The sequence below is a fragment of the Danio rerio genome, chromosome 10 (genome assembly GCF_049306965.1).
Source record: "Danio rerio strain Tuebingen ecotype United States chromosome 10, GRCz12tu, whole genome shotgun sequence".
NCBI lineage: Eukaryota > Metazoa > Chordata > Actinopteri > Cypriniformes > Danionidae > Danio > Danio rerio.
This window is the reverse complement of record NC_133185.1, coordinates 22,283,895-22,302,289: the sequence shown is the minus strand read 5'-3', so window position 1 is coordinate 22,302,289 and position 18,395 is coordinate 22,283,895. Positions and strand designations below refer to the sequence as shown.

The 18,395-nt window shown below is 33.4% G+C and overlaps 1 long non-coding RNA gene and 2 other non-coding genes across 5 annotated transcripts; all 3 read right to left on the bottom strand.

Moving 5' to 3' along the window:
* Positions 1–1,533: 1,533 nt before the first annotated feature.
* On the bottom strand, positions 1,534–1,616 carry mir301c (microRNA 301c). The gene has a single exon (NR_030127.1). It is a non-coding gene; the product is annotated as a microRNA 301c (primary transcript).
* A 986-nt stretch (positions 1,617–2,602) lies between these two features.
* On the bottom strand, positions 2,603–2,743 carry mir130c-1 (microRNA 130c-1). The gene has a single exon (NR_030078.1). It is a non-coding gene; the product is annotated as a microRNA 130c-1 (primary transcript).
* Positions 2,744–5,517: 2,774 nt separating this feature from the next.
* On the bottom strand, positions 5,518–17,962 carry LOC141376340 (uncharacterized). Of its 3 annotated transcripts, none has more exons than XR_012386203.1 (5): positions 17,836–17,962; positions 17,619–17,732; positions 13,492–13,594; positions 9,807–9,997; positions 5,518–8,332 (listed from the first exon to the last, which is right to left on the bottom strand). It is a non-coding gene; the product is annotated as an uncharacterized lncRNA (long non-coding RNA). The 3 variants fall into 3 exon arrangements; XR_012386202.1 differs by having other exon boundaries at positions 17,640–17,732; XR_012386204.1 differs by having other exon boundaries at positions 13,526–13,594; positions 17,640–17,732.
* Between the last annotated feature and the right edge of the window lie 433 nt (positions 17,963–18,395).

Genomic DNA, 18,395 nt, shown 5'->3' with positions numbered 1-18,395 from the left:
AACAGAATAAATAAACAAAGTGTTGGAACCACTTGAGGATGAGGAAACTTTCATTTTTGAGTGAACAATCCCTTCAATGAAGAAAAGTGTGCACAGTAATCCCTTGGACAATACGAAATCTGACATGTGAAAGCGTTCTTTAAGAAGCTTGAAATAGTCTTCAACGGTTTGTGATTTGTAATGATTCACGCAGTGTTCGTGTGGTGTAATTTTCATCATCAGAAATGACCATAGCCATTTGCACACACACTATCCACATGCAGTCAAATTTAGTGGCAGGACAGCAAAACAGAAACAACAGCCGGGTGAGTGAACTATAACTGGATTATCATTATTGTGTGGAAAAACCCATAGAAGACACCAGAAATCCAACAAATAGATTCATGTCTGCAAGTTTGACAATCCTCAGACCTGGAAGACGAGGTGAGTCGATTAAGCACTTGTAACAGTTTCATTGAAATGGTTTTTGACTCTTGTTGAACTCAATAAGCACAAACACTATGTGCAATTAACTAACTACACAGTACACCCATTGAATTTGTGTGCCAATGTTTGGGTTTGTCCATAATTGCCCCAAATTTGGGTTGGATAAATCCAGTATTTAATTTTTTTTACAGTAAAGGTGTAACTGGTATAAAAACAAGTAATTTTTCCACCATATTTAAAAAACCCACATCAAATTAAAGACAAGCATATTCTTGAGCAATCTTCTTATGAAAGAAGCGAAAGCACCCAGTAGTGGCGTGTCTCACAGACACATATCATCTCCCATTCCTCACATTCCACCATTTCCCAGCAGCCTTTGCAAACGTGCCCCGACAAGTCGCATACATTACTGAAACAGTTGAGGTGCTGAGAGTTTCCCACCCGAGAGATAAACAGGGTTAACATTTAACCCAAGGCGTAATCCTAAAACTGCGCCACTGCCTTGGTGCAAAAGCGACTTTCAAAGCCATTTCTTATCAATAAGCATCAGATAACGACACGTTTACGATCATAACATGTATGTTTACTGTGAATATATGATAAGAGTAACCTATGCAACCTCAGAAAGTCAACAAGAGTGTGTTAGTAAAGACAAGGGCAAGTAGAGACGGCTCTCGTATACAGGCCTGGTATGCGTGATTCAGAGTCTATAGGGTGGATTGGCGCAGTTATGTTAAGGACTGTTTCAGCAATGCCGAGAGACACGTTTAGCAGTGGCGGGCCTCTCCTGACCCTCCCCCACCCCGAATTCACAACTGGACTCCCTGCATTCCACTGAAAACATTCCCTTCCCCCTGCTAACCTGTGACAAGGAGGGTCCGACCAGAGCACCTTTAATTCGCCCCTTTAGCTTCACACTGAGCCTAATGCATGGACGACTTCTAAGGCAAAAGAGGAAATAAAGGATGCCTGAACTCGGGTTTTAGGCTAAAAGAGCGCTTTTATTTGATTTATGTGCATTAGGTTACAGTTGGAGGTTAATGTAATGCGATGACCTGTGTGAGCAGCCACTTGTTTCCCAGCGTTCCTGTGTGCGTTGAGCATATCAGAGGCTAAATGCTATGACAATACTATTGCACTGCTAGAATGGATGGTACAGTAGTGCAACATCGTCAGAGCAGCTGACCTCAGCACATCAGCACGCGGACAGAGACAGCCATCTTCTTTGGCCAATGACTGCTGGCCTTCTATTACTTATATATATATATATATATATATATATATATATATATATATATATATATAAGTAAAATATATATATACACCATAACAAATAAAAAACAAGTAATATTAACAATTTCCTACCGTTACCAGTTACATTCTATACAACTATATTCAAAAAAATTACAATACATAAAAAACAACTTTGAGGCAAATTGCAATATTCTAACACATTTTAAATATTAATATTTTATAATGAGTATAATTTACAATATTGCATATTTAGCAATAGGCCTAATGCAATCAATTATAATTATTATAACAAAATAAAATGCTACCACACATAAAATTATAATAATTATTATTAAATAATAATTAATATATACAAATAATTACATTTATCTAATAATTTACAGTGTTATTGACATGCTGCATGTAGCAATATGCCTTTGCACAATGTAAACTATTGTAAACTGATATGATCAAATAAATTAGTTTTTTTCAGCTATTGTTCAGTTATTTAACAAATATTACTAATACTTAAAAAATGATTATCTGCCTTATCTAAAGCAATATTACTTATTTAATTGAAAAAAATATTATTTATTGATATCATTGATGAATAAAATGCCACCTCAATAACCAGAAACAAATTTTAAAAATATTTTTACTTTTATATTATTTACTTAATACTAAATTAAACAAAATGCAAGCAAAACAACCTAAACTTTGACTCTTAAACTCCCCCCAAAATAACAGTAAACATTTTATGACAATACAAATAACTGTGCATTTCTGCTAAATCAAGCAATTATCAAAATCAATACTTTGATGAAAAGGACAGTTTGTCAAACATTGACAGTTTGCAGTGGATTTTGCACATGCAGCGAGTGACTTTGACGGTTGTCCAGCTTTGCAGGCGTGTGTCGCTGCACATGTTAAATAATGTCAGAGCAGGAGAGGGTGAGAGGTGAAGGACTCTGTTCTATCAGCCAATGCCCTTTTAATATTGCACTGCTCTTCTGATTGGCCAGTAGTACAACAGAAAAAGGGCAATGGACAAAACATGGTCAATATCACCGTACAGACCTCTCCCTCATCATGCTTTACCATTGCATTTGATTTCTACAGTCTTTAATTGATTATTATGCACATTTGGTTGAAAAATCAAGGAAAAGAGCAGCTTACGTTAATTAGTTAAATCATGACTTCAAAAACAAAATGATTAATGCATTGAACTCTAACTAAATGACTGCAATAGCAGATTAACAGATTTAACCAGAACGTTTGAGAAAGCAAATGGTAAGGAAAAGCAAAGTTTTCACTTCATTTATGGATCCTGAGGGGCTCTGCTTTACAATAAAAACACTTTATTAAAGCTTGAAAATAACTGTAATATATAATGATATAACAAGCTAACTTCTCAAACAGATGTCTCTGATTTAACTTCATGCATCCACATGTGACATGATAAAATGTCAGATCTTCAGAAACAGCTGGAATGTGTTTTCGTTTAAGTTGAAACACTGATAGTTGCGTAAGATTCAGTGAAATCAAACCAAAGTAAAAAACTAAACTAAAAATAATAACGTTAAATGACAATTTTAATTGAAGTGCTCCAACACTTTCTCAGTTTATATCTATGAATTATCTATGTTAATTCCTGCATTTTATGACGACTGATTCAGGACTGAAAATAAATACAAATACGCCAAAACTAAGCTTACAAAGCATCTTTTAGAACTGAAAGCGAGTTTTACAGTTAAACATAATTACAATGTATACTGACTCCCCAAAAGTTCACAGCTTTTCCAGGCTTGTAAACCTATTTTAAATTTCCCTAATATTTGGTTTTCCAATGCAGTGGAAACACTGTCAGCTTTGGAAATCATACGACTTTATGAACCTTTTATAACGCGTGTGAGCTTTGACAGCTTTTAACACGTAGCATAATTTGCATGAACATTTTCAGACTTGTTGCTAACCATAACAAACTTCCCGAATTACAATCGACTCTTCATTAATTCTGCGATTATTGATATTCACATCGCACGCGTTATAAATCAGTTAACTACATAAAAGTAAGCCGAACTAACCACACTCACGTGTTTGTTTTGATTCGCATTAAATGTAAAGCATCAAAATCCCAACTTAACTTCAGCACACAAACGAAATTACAGATAATAACGGCAGCGTGTTTACATTTACCGTTTAAAGGGTCATTCGTACCTGAGCACATTATCAGCGCGTAGATTTAAAAGGCGACAATTGGTTGATCCTCGTCTGCTTTCTCAAACACAAACACAGCTCAGCACTGAGAGGCTCTCGTACCCGCGGGTTGATGCCTGACACACGGTCCTGATGCGCATGAAAATGAGGCGAGTGGATTGGTCCCATCCATCCAAACTCTCCTTTGCGCCCTACAGACCCCGCCATTCCCGCCCAATCGTCCCGAAAACATGAAGAGCACACAGTGAACCCCCAAATTCATGAATGGCAGCGAACCAAGGGAGGGACACTCCGTCAGAGAAAAGAGGGAGAGTGAGAGAAGAAGAAAAGTTGAGGAAAAATGTGCAAAACCTGGACGCCTTCATCTTCGGTCCTTTTTCAAACGGTAAACGTAATAAAACTGTCGGTTTTAAAGAGCGCTAAGTTAAAATCTCACCGCGCGACTCTGCGAAATAAATGAGCAAATGTAGAGACTCGCGGCCTCACGGCCTTCCAGCGTCAGACTCCATCTTTGACTAGTTGACATTCAGATCCAGCCGGAGCAAATGCCTCATTTGCATGCGCGGCGCTGACTGGTGAGCTGCTGCGCTAGTCTGTGCCGTGCGACTCGCCATTGGCTGAATGCGTAGCTCCTTGGCGCTCTGACTCGCGCGGTGATTGGACGGCAAACCGATAGCGCCGCTGCATACTTTAATTGAGCAACAAATACGCGACGAACTGTCTCATTCACAAATTTGCCATCAGCGCTCAACATCACAGGCGACAGCACTGATTACGCTTGTCCGCTGGATGATTATCGATGATAAACATTTCTCATTTCCGTTTGGTTTTATTATTCTATTGGATTGTTTGCAGATTTAGTGCAAAACTTTAGGACATGAAGGAGATGAGTTTAATGTATTTTACATAGAGCTTTTACATTGTTATAGAGCTTTTACTATTTTATAGATTTTTAATTACTTTCATATAATTATTTGACATATTTTACATGCTTTTACGTAGCCAGTGTTTTTAAGAAACATTCACATTTGTGAGGATGTGTTAATGCTCTGCTTAACATACAGAGTTGCAGATCTGATATAATGCATTAGATTGTCTAATGTCACACAAAAAGTGCATTTTTTTCTCATATATATATATGCCTATATAATAACCATAACTAGGTTTTACCCACTCATTAGCAAGAACTTTTAAAAAATCTGAAATGCAATAAACTTTTGTACGATCACTTTTAAATGTCTTCATAAGTTAACTGTGTTGATTTAGATTTTGATAAGTAGTCTCTCTGTATAACTGTTAATGGTAAATGACATGTGAACATTGCTTCACCCATATTCTGACAATTTGATTTGATTTATTCAGTTCGAACAGAAAAATCATACACAAAACAATTATTTAAACAAAATAGAGCGGGATGAAGCACGATCTTATAATTTTCCCCAGCCCATTATCACACACATCATTAGTTTATTACTTCAACTTCATCTTCTTTTCCTTATCTCTTCTTTTCACATGATTTTTACATAACATTGACACATTAATTGTTTTGATTCTATTTGTACATTTACGTTTTATTAAATAGACCCAAAATTACACAGTATTGCAAACAGTCATTAATTGAATTTCCTCATACCTTTCTCGTTTTGTTCTTTTTGAGCCACCTCTATTAATCATTATATTCCTTTAATGATATATATTTATACAACATTTTAATTGATTAATATCCTGACATAGGTTGAGATTCTCACAATTAATTTTGACAGAAGTTAGTTGAAACAGTACACGTTGATTGCATTTAATTTTGTTTATAAATTGCCCTTTGTAAGTTTGATTTGGTGCAAACACCAGCAGTAACCTGGACCTGTATTGATTGTATAATTAATTTTTTTTAAATTCTATTTGCATAAAAAAAAAACTTCTAAATTCACATTAACTTTTCTTCAGCAACCGATTTCACACAAACAAGCAACACTAAATCAATACAACATTCTGAAGTCTAACAACTAAACCTGTTTTTATTGACATTTTTTCATTTACAACTGAAAACATACTATGGTATAGATTTTATGGGATGAGCAACATTGGTGGGCTGGACTTTGGCAGATTATAGGCGGAGCCTGAGTGGCCAGTGAGCTTTGATTGACATCTGGAGGAGGGTAGTGGGCTGTGAAATGTGGCATTCTTGGCCAAGGGAGCTGAAATAATGGTATTGTTTGGTGAGAAAGGGCCCATTTCCCTCCCTTCCCTCTCTCTGTCCCCCAATCTGAAGGGATCTGATTGTGCGCTTAAAAGTGTTTGATGTGGCCAATGCATTCAACAGGCTGCGGGTGAAACTAGCAGGGACGTCCTGACTCGGTCTTTCGCTTGTAACTAACTCCAGATCCACCATTTGCTAATCGTGTTCATGTTAAAAATTAATTATTATCAGCGGCTTTTCGGCTAGTCTTACATGCTTTTAAAAGTCGTATACGCGGAGTTCTGTAAATCATTTGAATTCATGTTCTGTAGGTGTATTTTGTTTAAAGGTTGTAAGGTTATCATGTCACGCTGTTCAAGGGTTAAAAAACATGCACAGAAAATTTCAATGGTTGCTCCTTTTTAAATAATTTCACCAAGAAAAATGAACATTTCTACATTAATCAAAACAATTAAACAAAGAGTTTATTTTCATATGCAACTCTGAAAGAGCTTACAAAATGCATGATTGTATTTGTTATTATGAAGGTTGATGGAAATGTTTTTTTTAATCATTTTAACTCTTTTAGAAAGCACAAATAAATCATTTTTCTAAAGCAAGAATTATGTAAACATTTTTTTTTACATTTGTGTTGAATGAAATGCATTTGAATACATTAAATGAGCACAGTTTGGAAGAAAAATTACTTTTCCAGTTACTTTTTTTAGTTTTAGTTAACTGAATGTTTCTAAAAGACTTGAATAAATGTATAGATGTTGTGTACTGTTCTCAATCTGAAATATTTGAATTAGTCATATTAAAGCTGAAGGAATGATTTAGAAACTTTATACAGACATATCTAATTATTTGTGATGGATTTCATCGATTTTACGCTTTTAGTAATTGATTTTACAGCGTGACAGACGCCTCACATAATCTGATAATCAGTAATAATTATTTGTAGCTCTACAATGATTATAAAATTGTAACTAGTAACAAAAGATGTGCACAGAAATTATGGAAACAATTATATGTTAGATAAACCTTTTGCATGTAATTAACTGCACTGATTCCAATAGATTTGTGAATATGGAAATGTACATTTAGATTTAGTTAAAAAAATCTGCTTCCCAGGCAAAATGTAATTGTTTATTTATCTAATAATTTCAAGATGTCATAATTATAAAGAGGGAGAACATTAAGGAACACAGTTGTGCTTTTAGTATTTGAAAGTTCAATTTAAAAGTTTTTTATGGCATGAAATGAATTTAATAATTCTTGCTAGTTCAGGAAGACATGCATGAGATGTTTTGTTTGGTGTTTACATGAAGTTAAATGTACAAAAGTGTTTATTGTACATAGAAATGTGTAACAGGTGAAATATTGTTCTACCATCGTTCAATGTAACTAATAAATCTGTGTAAAAATCAAACACCACACTTACTTTGTTTTGAAAGATAGCAGCAAAGTGTAAAGATTCATTTTAATTGAATCGTTCAGTCTTGTTTCCTGTTTAGTCTGAATCAGATTTCTTTGTACATACACTATACAGCATTTTAGTATAAAAGACATTGGGTGTCTTTGGCAAATCAGGCTTAAAATGTATGTTTTTCTTTTTATAATTGTTTTAATGTTTTAAAAGCCCCTTTCATCTTGTTATGCTACATTCTTGGTTTAGGTATTTCAGATTTTCTTTAAAAGCATTTACAACCAAATAACTAAAGTAGAAAGGATTTAAAAAAAAAAAACATTTTCCCTCAAGTTTTTTTCCCCTAAAAGAATCTTTTTTACGTTGTAAAACATTCTGAATGTTCATACAAATCTCCATCCCATCCTTTAATTAATTGAAAGGCTTCCTGCTCGCTTTTTTACCTGAAGCATTTGTTGCAAACAGAGAAACCTTTCAGACCTGGATGGGAGGTACGGAGTTTTGTGATTGTTCTTTCTTTTCCCCGATTCCCTTCCTCCAAAAATGTTCCTCCCTACTTCCTCTGGCCTTTCACCTTTCCCTGCTGCCCTCTCTCTCTCTTTTCCTCTCTCTTTCTCTCTCTCCCTCTGAACGCCGCTGACAGACACTCATTGATAATTTCCTTAAGCTGAACAGAAGGGTAATGGATGTGCTTCTGGTCTCGGCATCACAGTGGGTGGTGTTGCGAACGGGATGCGAACCGCTTTGAGGTTCTGCATCTATGTTTATGGAGTTAAGAGTCCACCTCCAGTTTATCGGGACGCCTCTCTCTGTCTCTCTTCCCCTCCCCCTGTTTCACCTAATGCAAAACACTGCAGGCAAAAACATTGTTTTTTCAGGCATCTGTCAAATCTGAGATTCTGAGCTATTTTTGATTTTCATAAATGCTTTTTTCATTTTCATGTACAGAAAACACCTGAAACACACGTTCAATTGCTTCTTTTGTTGCACTTTATCTGTTTGTCTCTGTGTTTCAATTATTATTTATATAAATCTGACTTTGCTCTTCTCCTGCACTAAATCTCCAATTCAGCAGCCCATTCATACACCAAATGTCACAGTTTTTTTTTCATTTCAGGAATATGTTCATATATAATTTGCTTGATTATATACAGTGATGAAACAACATTGCCAAAATCTGCTGCTTACAACTTTGACCTTAATATGTAAAAAAAAAATTTTTGATTCTGACTTCATCCAAAGTTATGCTTTTTTTTGTTGCTATATTTATATTCAGATTTGAATGAACAATGTTTCTTCTGTTACATGTCAGTGGTTTATGTCTGTAAATTTAAATGTTGTTCTCTTTTTTCTCCTGCAATAAATCTCCACTTCAGCTGCACTTTTACACCACACTTCACAGTTTTTTCATATCTGTATTTTGGAGGTATTTAAACATGGGTATATCCATATTTAAATCTCTTAAATGTAGACAATATTTTATTGTACAAAAGAAGTATAAAATGTCTTTTATTTTCTAATCAGTATTTCTGAATTATGCAGTGATAAATAGAGATTTCCAAAATCTTCTCTCTATAAATAACAAAAAACGTTGAGTCTAATATGTCCAAAAAAAAAAAAAAATTAATACCAAAACATTTGGAAATGCTAGTTTTACTAGAAATACAGTTAAAGTCAGAATTATTAGCCCTCCTGAATTTTTAGCCCCCTAATTGCCATTTAATGGAGAGAAATTTTTTTTGCACATTTCTAATCATAATAGTTTTAATAACTCGTTTCTAATTACTGATTTATTTAATCTTTGTCATGATGACAGTAAATAATATTTGACTATTTTTCAAGACATTTCTATACAGCTTAAAGTGACATTTAAAGGCTTAACTAGGTTAATTAAGTTAACTAGGCAGGTTTGGGTAATTAGGCAAGTTTTTGTATATCAAATGTTTGTTCTGTAGACTATCGAAAAAAATATAGCTTAAAGGGGCTAATAATATTGACCTTAAAACGTTTTTTAAAAAAATAAAAGCTGCTTTTATTCTAGGCAAAAGTAAACAAATAAGACTTTCTCCAAAAGAAAAAAAATATTATCAGACATACTGTGAAAATTTCCTTGCTCTGTTAAACATCTTTTGGGAAATATTTAAAAAAGAAAAAATAATTCAAAGGCTGGCTAATATTTCTGACTACAACTGTATATGCAAATAAGTTCATATTTAATTAAAACGTTTCATTTGCATATTTAAACATGACATTTTAGGCATAAAAAAAGTTTGTGATTGTTATTGTAATGGATGAGCAGTGTAAGTTTGTGTGTGCTCTGTTCACCTGTGCTTCTGGAGCGGCTGTTGTCAGCTCATGTCCAGCATTCCAGCTGTGTGGGAGGCGGAGAGGAGGTTTTTGGGCTGAACGTGACACCAAACATCAGCTTTTTCTGCAGGGGGATTCCAGCATTCTGGACTGGAGGTGTGAACATTCATTCGGCTCACTCTGCCTTTTAACACTCACACTGTTCATTCCTAAAGCAATCGACAAATGTTGGTGTAATATTCTAACACCAAACAGACAGATAAAATACAAACAATCCTATGAAATAATCAGATGGTTGAGGCGTTTGAACACTAAATTGTTTTAACCCAAATGTAGCTCAAATATGCACAGTTAAATGTTTTCATCTTCAATAAAAGTTCTGAGTAGGTTTGATCATTTATCCCAAATTCAGGATGAAACATTCTAGCAATTTATTTTCTTAACATTGTAAACAAGATTACATGATCAAAGTCATTTGTTTTTATGTTAATTATAACATATTAAACAAAGCTTTTTTGAGATTTACAAACTGTTTTTAGATCAGTTTAATGTTATTTAAGTTCGAATGAGGCATAAGGGTATTTGGATTCAACTATGTAAACCATGTATTGTTTTACACAGAATGAAGGAATTGGAAAAAAAGAAAAACAAAACAGATCAAGCGTTTTTTTGTTTAGTAATGCTTGGTATTTAATTAATTAACTATAAGCATATTAATGCCTTAAAACAAATAAATAATTTTTTATTGTTTTATTATTCACTCTTTTTATGTTATTTAATTTATGTTCACCAAAGCTGTATTTATTCAAACATGAACACAGAAATTACTGTAAATATCAGAGAAATTTTTACAATGGGGTATATGCACACTGACTTTTAATTTCAGTCAGCCAGCCCCAGAGCTTCCGGTAAAATCGCTGCATTCAAGATCTCATTCCTTCATGATCTTCACTGCCTGGCTGAGATACAAGAATTAAGTGTGTCAGACCAAACGAGAATTCCTGCATTAAATTATATTTTTCCAGACTATGGGCCCTATCATACACCCGGCGCAGTGTGGCGCAAGGAGTGACGCAGTAGTCTTTTGGTAGTTTCAGCTTGGCGCAAGAGTCGTTTTGAGGCGTTGTGCTACGCTGTTTAAATAGCAAATGCATTAGCGCTCATTTGTGCGCCCATAGGCGGTCTAGTCTAAAAAGAAAGGCGTTCTGAGGCGGACCGCTGGCGCGTCGCTATTTTGAAAAGCTATAATAGATTTTTCATTAGACCAAAACTAACCCGGTCTAAACTCCGGCGCAGAGTTGCGCCTCGCTTACGCACTGCTTAATACGCACAAGAGAGCAATAGGCAAATATCTTTACATATGAAAAAATGTAAATATTAAGGATATATATAGGATATAATAAGAATAGATATAGCATATAAATATAAAGGATTAAAATATTACAAAACATATTATTTTCTAGCCTACATAAATATGAAAAATCACTGCTTTTATGTCTTCTTCATCTCGGGAGGCTTTTTCAGTTCATTCATAACAATTTGCTTTTGTATAATGTTATTATTATTAGCAGTATTATTTATTATATCCATATGTATATTTGTTTTATTAAAAACAAGCTTAGATTTGCCCACCTGTCAGGTTTTAGACCATATGGGGCACAGCATGTGTTTTAGGATATAACTCAGGTTTTTGAGCACATTTTGTTATTATTATTCATTTATTCATTTGCTGGAAATTAGAACTGAATTTAGAAATAGTTTTGAAATGAATATTTGCGCTTAACCAACAAAAGTATTTATTTAGAGACTAATTGATGTCTGTGCGTAAAGGTTTCCCTATCCAATAGCAAAAGTGAAAGTGATCCATTATCTCTCATTCTCACGCAGTAGATGCTCTGTTTAACAGTTTTCTGTTAAAAACTGTTAACTGTTAACTGTTTGCTTGTGAAATGCTCATTTTTTCCACTTAGACTTACTTTGCGTCCTGTAAAAAGCGAATGAGCTCTTGGCGCGACGCAGCTGACTCTTAAAGGGAATGGGAGATTCTTAAAACACACCTATAACTCATTAAGAAAATAAACTCCACCCTTTTAGACCATGCGCCTTGGCGCAAGGCAGATTTCCCGTCCTTAAATTAGCAAAAACGCGTCCTGACACGCCCTGAAAGCAATCGCGCCCTGCGTTTTGCGCTTTGCGCATGGACCGTCAAAATAGAGCCCAATGTCTTTAAAATATAGAAATTAATTTTACACCAGTATTTTCAATGGAATTTCTGCACTAGCCTGCTGCTAATGACAGCACCTACGTTTAAACGGTCTTTCATTTTTTTTACGCTTTAACAACCAAATGGATGCTTATGTCTATTTACCTGGTGTACTATAATTACATTACAACATCAAAAAGAAACCTTATGAAATTCAAAACAGCCACATTAAGCTTTCACCAGTAGTTTATCACTGCCTGAAAAACACTAGCTGTGCATATAGCCCATTTATATTTTTATAATAATATTTTTTTAAATTTCAGTGTATCTAAATAAATAAATTATCAAACAAACAGACACACTTTGTTTTCTGTGTCTCAAACTTGATCTTTTACATTTTTCTTTAATAAATAATCTTAACATAAGCTCTTTAATAAAGCAGGACAGCATTTATTTAAAACAACCTTTTGTTTCTAAAAAAATAATTCAGTTAAAACATTTGATTCAGTTATAAGTTTTCCTTATTATTCATTTTCATAACACATCATGAAATGATGATATACCCCATTAAATGTTATCTATAATAATTATAAAGGTGTTGCAATATTTCAATCATTTTAATCGTTTCTTAATTTTTCTCTCAAAAATCCTCGTTTGTCTTTAACAGCTTGTAATGAATTTTGCAGTGTAAATTACTTTCATTAGAGAAACTAAATAATAGCTCAAACTGCCAAATGCACAACCATCCAAGAACTTTGAACTGTGAATTTGAGTTAATTAAACATTTCACAAACTTCTGAAATGCTGATAAATTACATCAGCTAAAATTCTCAAAAACATGATAAATTATTCATGATTTTTTAAATAAGCTTCTCCTGCTCACCAAGGCTGCATTTATTAAATCAAAAATACAGTAGTTTGTAAAACTGTGAAATGTTATTGCACTATAATATAACTTTTGAAAATGTTTAAAAGTGGTTTATCATTTAATAATTTATTTCAGTGATTTTAAAGATGAATTTCCAGCGTCATTACTCCAGTATTCAGTCACATGATCATTTACAAATCAGTCTGATGTTAATTATTATTATTAATATTATTATTAATGGCAATAAAGCAATAATGACTAGAGTAATAATTTCATTTGAAACTACATACAATAAGAAAGCAGTTATTTAAAATGTTAATTAACAAAAAAAAATTTATATTTATTAAATGCCGCCTTGATGAACAGAACAGCTTTCTTTAAAAAAAAAACTGATCCCAAACTGTTGAACGGTTATATATATATATATATATATATATATATATATATATATATATATATATATATATATATATAATAAGTGACCATGCTCTTTTATTATCATGCATGCTGCTGTAGGTCTGATTACTACAATTTAAGTTAAAACAACTTGTAAGGTTACTTTGATTCAACTTAATCTTTTAAGTCAACCACAAATATGTGTTTACAGTGTGTCCACATGCATCAACCATAACCTTGTAGTTTAAGCGCTGTGAGTCCTCTGCGCACCATGTGTTTGTCAGCAGCTCCTCGGTGGCGTCCATTAAGTGAACTTCAGAGGAATTCCTCACAGAAGACCTGAGGAATGAAGACAGAGGTCAGAGAGCAGATCCAGACCAGCCCAGAGAGCCTGAGGGTCGAGGAGGAGACAAACCTGCGCCTAAAACTTGTGTCTGCACAGTTTTAACCTGCATACTTGTCATTCATGCAGAAATGAAACAGGTAAGAGTTCTGTGGGGCTAATGAATGTACTGTTTCATTTGTGTTTCTTTCTCTTGCACACCATTTAAATGGATTGTTTATCATTTGGGGATTTTATGTCAGTTAATGTTCAATTCTCAGAAAAAATAATTGACTTATGTGCGAATGGTTAATCCAGAATATTATATAGTGTTTTTAAAAAAGTGCTTTAGTTACTTTACTAAACCTGTGGCCATAAATGTTATAACCTTCAATAAACATTTTTAACCCACTGATTAGGTTTGGGCAGCATGGTGGCACAATCGCCTCACAGCAAGAAGGTAGCTGTTTCGAGTCCTGTCTGGGACAGTAGGCATTTCTGTGTGGAGTTTGCATGTTCTCCCCGCGTTTGCATAGGTTTCCTCCAGGTGCTCCGGTTTCCCCCACAAGTCCAAAGACGTGTGGTACAGGTGAATTGGGTGAGCTAAGTTGGCTGTAGTGTATGAATAAGTGTGTATGGATGTTTTCCCGTGATGGGTTGCAGCTAAAAGGCTATCCGCTGCGTAAAACATGCTGGATAAGTTGGCAGTTCATTCCGCTGAGGCGACCCCAGATTATTAAAGGGACTAAGCTGAATGGAAAATGAATGAATGAATGATTATAGGTTTGTCTGTATTTGTCCCAAATTCAGAATGAAACATTCCAGTAATATTTTGTATTCCAGTATATATTGTAAATAAATTATATGATCAACACGTCCTTCGTTTTCATGTGAATTATAACATATTAAACAAAGGTAATCAGGTTTCTTATTTATTTTTTAAGTTATACAAGCTGTTTTAAGTCAGTTTAATGTTATTTAAGTTCAAAAGAGGCAAAAGGTTATTTATAGTCAACTAAATTTAAGGAAAACCATGTATTTTTTACATAGAATGAAGGATCAAATGTTTATTTGTTCAGTAATGTTTGTTATATAATTAATCAACTATAAAATATATTAATGCTTTAAAACAAATTAAACTAAAGCATTCTCTTATTGTTTTAGTATTTGCTCTTTTTTGTTGTTTAATTTGTTATGTTCACCAAGTCTGCATTTATTTAAACATAAACACAGTAATTCCTATAAAAATCTGAGACACTTTTACGATTTAAATATATTTTTTTCTGTGGCCATAAAAAGCCAAATGTTGGTTTTAATGTTAATAAATAATTAAACTCATTGTAACTTCTAAGTTGACTTACTTGATTTTTTACAATGTTGAACATCAAGTTTTTAGGCAATAAAGTGATCTGCTGAATTTACTTAAAAAAAAAAATATTGTAAACCTGCGTATAAAATAAATTTTACAGTATAAAAAAACAAGTTGTTTTAGTTTTATTAAAATAGCATTTCAATTTCTCCGAAAGGTTTGAATGAATTAAATTTACAAACTTTTATCATTTTCAAATTTTTTATACAACTGTGATTGATGTACATTTATTTAGTTGTTGCTGGTACTTCAAATTATTCAAAATCAACATGAGTGTGTGTGTGAATGAGTGTGTGTGTGGATGTTTCCCAGTGATGGGTTGCGGCTGGAAAAGCATTCGCTGCGTAAAACAAATGCTGGATAAGTTGGCGGTTCATTCCGCTGTGGCGACCCCAGATTAACAAAGGGACTAAGTCGAAAAGAAATAATATAATATAATATAAGATAGTATAATATAATATAATATGGGGTGACACGGTGGCTCAGTGGTTAGCACTGTTGCCTCACATCAAGTCACTAGGTTAAATCTGGGTCAGTTCAGTTGGCATTTCTGTTTGGAGTGTGCATGTTCTCCCCATAATAGGGAGGGTTTTCTCCAGATGCTCCAGTTTCCCCCACAGTCCAAAGACTAAGATAAACAAAATTGGCCATAGTGTCTGTGTGTGAATGAGTGTGTATGGATGTTTCCCAGTACTGGGTTGCAGCTGGAAGGGCATCCGCTGTGTAAAAAAATGTATGCTGGATAAGGACTAAGCTGAAGGAAAATGAATGAATAGTATAACATAATATAATATAATATAATATAAAATAATATAATATAATAATTTACTTAATTAGCATTGTTTTAGTATTAAAATAAAAAAACTGATTCTAAAAATAATTGTAAAAAAAAATTAAGAAATGTTGCAATTTAAACTTCTACGATGTCATTTCTATGAAGGCAAAACTCTTTATTATAGGACAGGCATTGCCTCTTCGCCAACTCTTGCCTCTCCTTTGATTGAATCTCACATGTGTCTGTTTCTACAAATGAAGGAGTGTTTTTAAATGACATCTGCAGTTTCCACTGAGTCTCATTCACACCGCAGTACAGTTCAACCTCCGAGTCCCAAGATGCTCTGGTCAATGTGTGAACAAGGCTGAACCCTACAAATTCCTCAGTCCAGCGTCTCTCTGACCCCGATGACCCCCAGAACCACCCTGATGACCCGCAGATTAACCCATAAACCACCATCAGCATCGGTGCTGTAAGCTCAAAACATACAGAGCGTAACCTACATGCCTGCTGTCCTCGGATTATTTATGACCTCATACATATTTCAGAACTGAAATAGCGGTATTTTAAGATGATCAAAATTTAGAATGAAGCCATTTAGATTTGCACGCCCATCAAAATATTATCTTGTAAAAATCATGATTGGGCTTTTGATTGCATTTATGATCATATTGCATTGTGTTATGCTTTGTCCACACTGTAAAAACAAATCCTGGTTGCCTTAAACTTTTAAGCTGAATCAAATTAACCTTATGTGTCCACTGAACTTATATTTTGTTAAACTGACTTAAAACAGAACGCACAACTTATAGAATTAAGTTAGAAGACTATTAACTTAGTTTAATAGGTAATGATCTAAAGTATGCTGTCAAGACGAATTGATAATAGAATTTTTGACAGTGCAAAAGAAAACTGATTTTACCTTTTTTTGTTATAATTTGAAGTAAGTAAATAACCAGGTGTAACATAAAAGCCCAACATATTTAAACTATCATTTAGGTTTGTGTAAAAATATATCTAATGATGAACATTTAATGTACTGAAACATGCGTTTGAGGACCATTTGTCATTCATTCATTATAAAAAAAACTGGAAAAAAGAAACCACTTGACAATTTCCTATTTTGGGGGGGATTTATTAGTTCTGGGTTTGAGTAAAATGTTAAAATTGGTTTTGTTCTATATTATCAATCAAATGCACCACATATTTGTTTAAAGCTAATTAAATTTCTTCTTTTATGTCACAGTTGCAAATGTTTTTAATCCTTGTAATTGAAAATCAGCGTCATTGTACCAAATATGAAAATATTGCTATTATGTTGTCCAAAAAAACAACAACTTCATCCTATTTTTGGCCATGTTATATAGCAATTGTTGAACGAAATTGCAAAATGAATCAAATCATGTTCAGCCTTTTTTTCTGAGCCACGATTCTACTTAAAAAAGTAGAATCTGTTAAAGTCTGTTTGACTGTTAAAGTCAACTACTAAAGGTAAAAGATTGATTTTAAAATAATGAAAAAGTATTATCCATATTTTAATGTGTACACTGACAGACATAATTTAGGCTTAATTGATTATACAAATTCTTTCATTTTAAAAAGATTTCTTAAAATGATCCTCCATGATTTTTAAAGAACATTTATCTGTTCATCGTTGTATCATTCAGCACTGCTTTAGCTTAAATTATTTTATCAATGAACTATTGATTATTTGCTGAAGATGAATAAACTGTTGTTTTTGCTTCACCTTATCGCCAGTGAGCCCCATGTTCTTATTTAGCAATAAAAGATGATGTAACAAATTGTGAAGTACATTAAACCTACATAATCTTTCTTAATAAGTTTATAAACTTCCATTAAACTGACATTTTTTCTGACTATAACTCATTGGCTTTACAGGGTTAATATGATCACTTGCAAGTTTATTTGTGATGTTTTATGGATATTCTTCTCATCTTAACATGCAGAAAGAGACATCTTCAAAAAACTCCTCTACCGTGTGTTGATTCCTCTGAAAAAAGGCAAACAGGCTCAGTCAAATACTAAGTAGTTAAAAAAACGCTGTGAAAACTTTTACAGCTAAAATCATTCTTGTTGACCAAGTGTTCACTAACCACGGCTCATGTTGTTAGTAAAGGTTTAACAGCAGCAGTAACGTTACCACTTGACTAGTTTTTTTTGTAGCGACTGTTTCAACAGATGAAATGAGCGGCCATTTTCCCTCGACGAATCTCAACCTCTACCCGAGCAGTGACGTAACGAGTTTTGGGTCACGAGACAAAACATTTAACGTTAACATTTTATTTTATTTTTTTGGTTTATTTTCCTGTTATTATTATTAGTTGTTTTTCCTTCTGTATGTGACATTTACAGTTACGAATTATAATTGTCATATTTCCCTGTTATTGTACAAGTTTGACAATAAAAAAAAAACAGATGAACAAAAAAGAGACAGTTCACAGTAAAAAAAAAAATAAACAAACATTTAACATTTCAATGCAATAATTATAATCAGACATCCATGTGTTGATTCGAATTACATTAGGAAGTATTTATATTGTTTAGTATTGCTATCACATCAAACTTACACTACTGCAAATATTTTATTTTACGTTTAAAGATAAATAGATACATTTTAGCGTTTATTATTATAAATTGAAAAAATTTCTAGTAA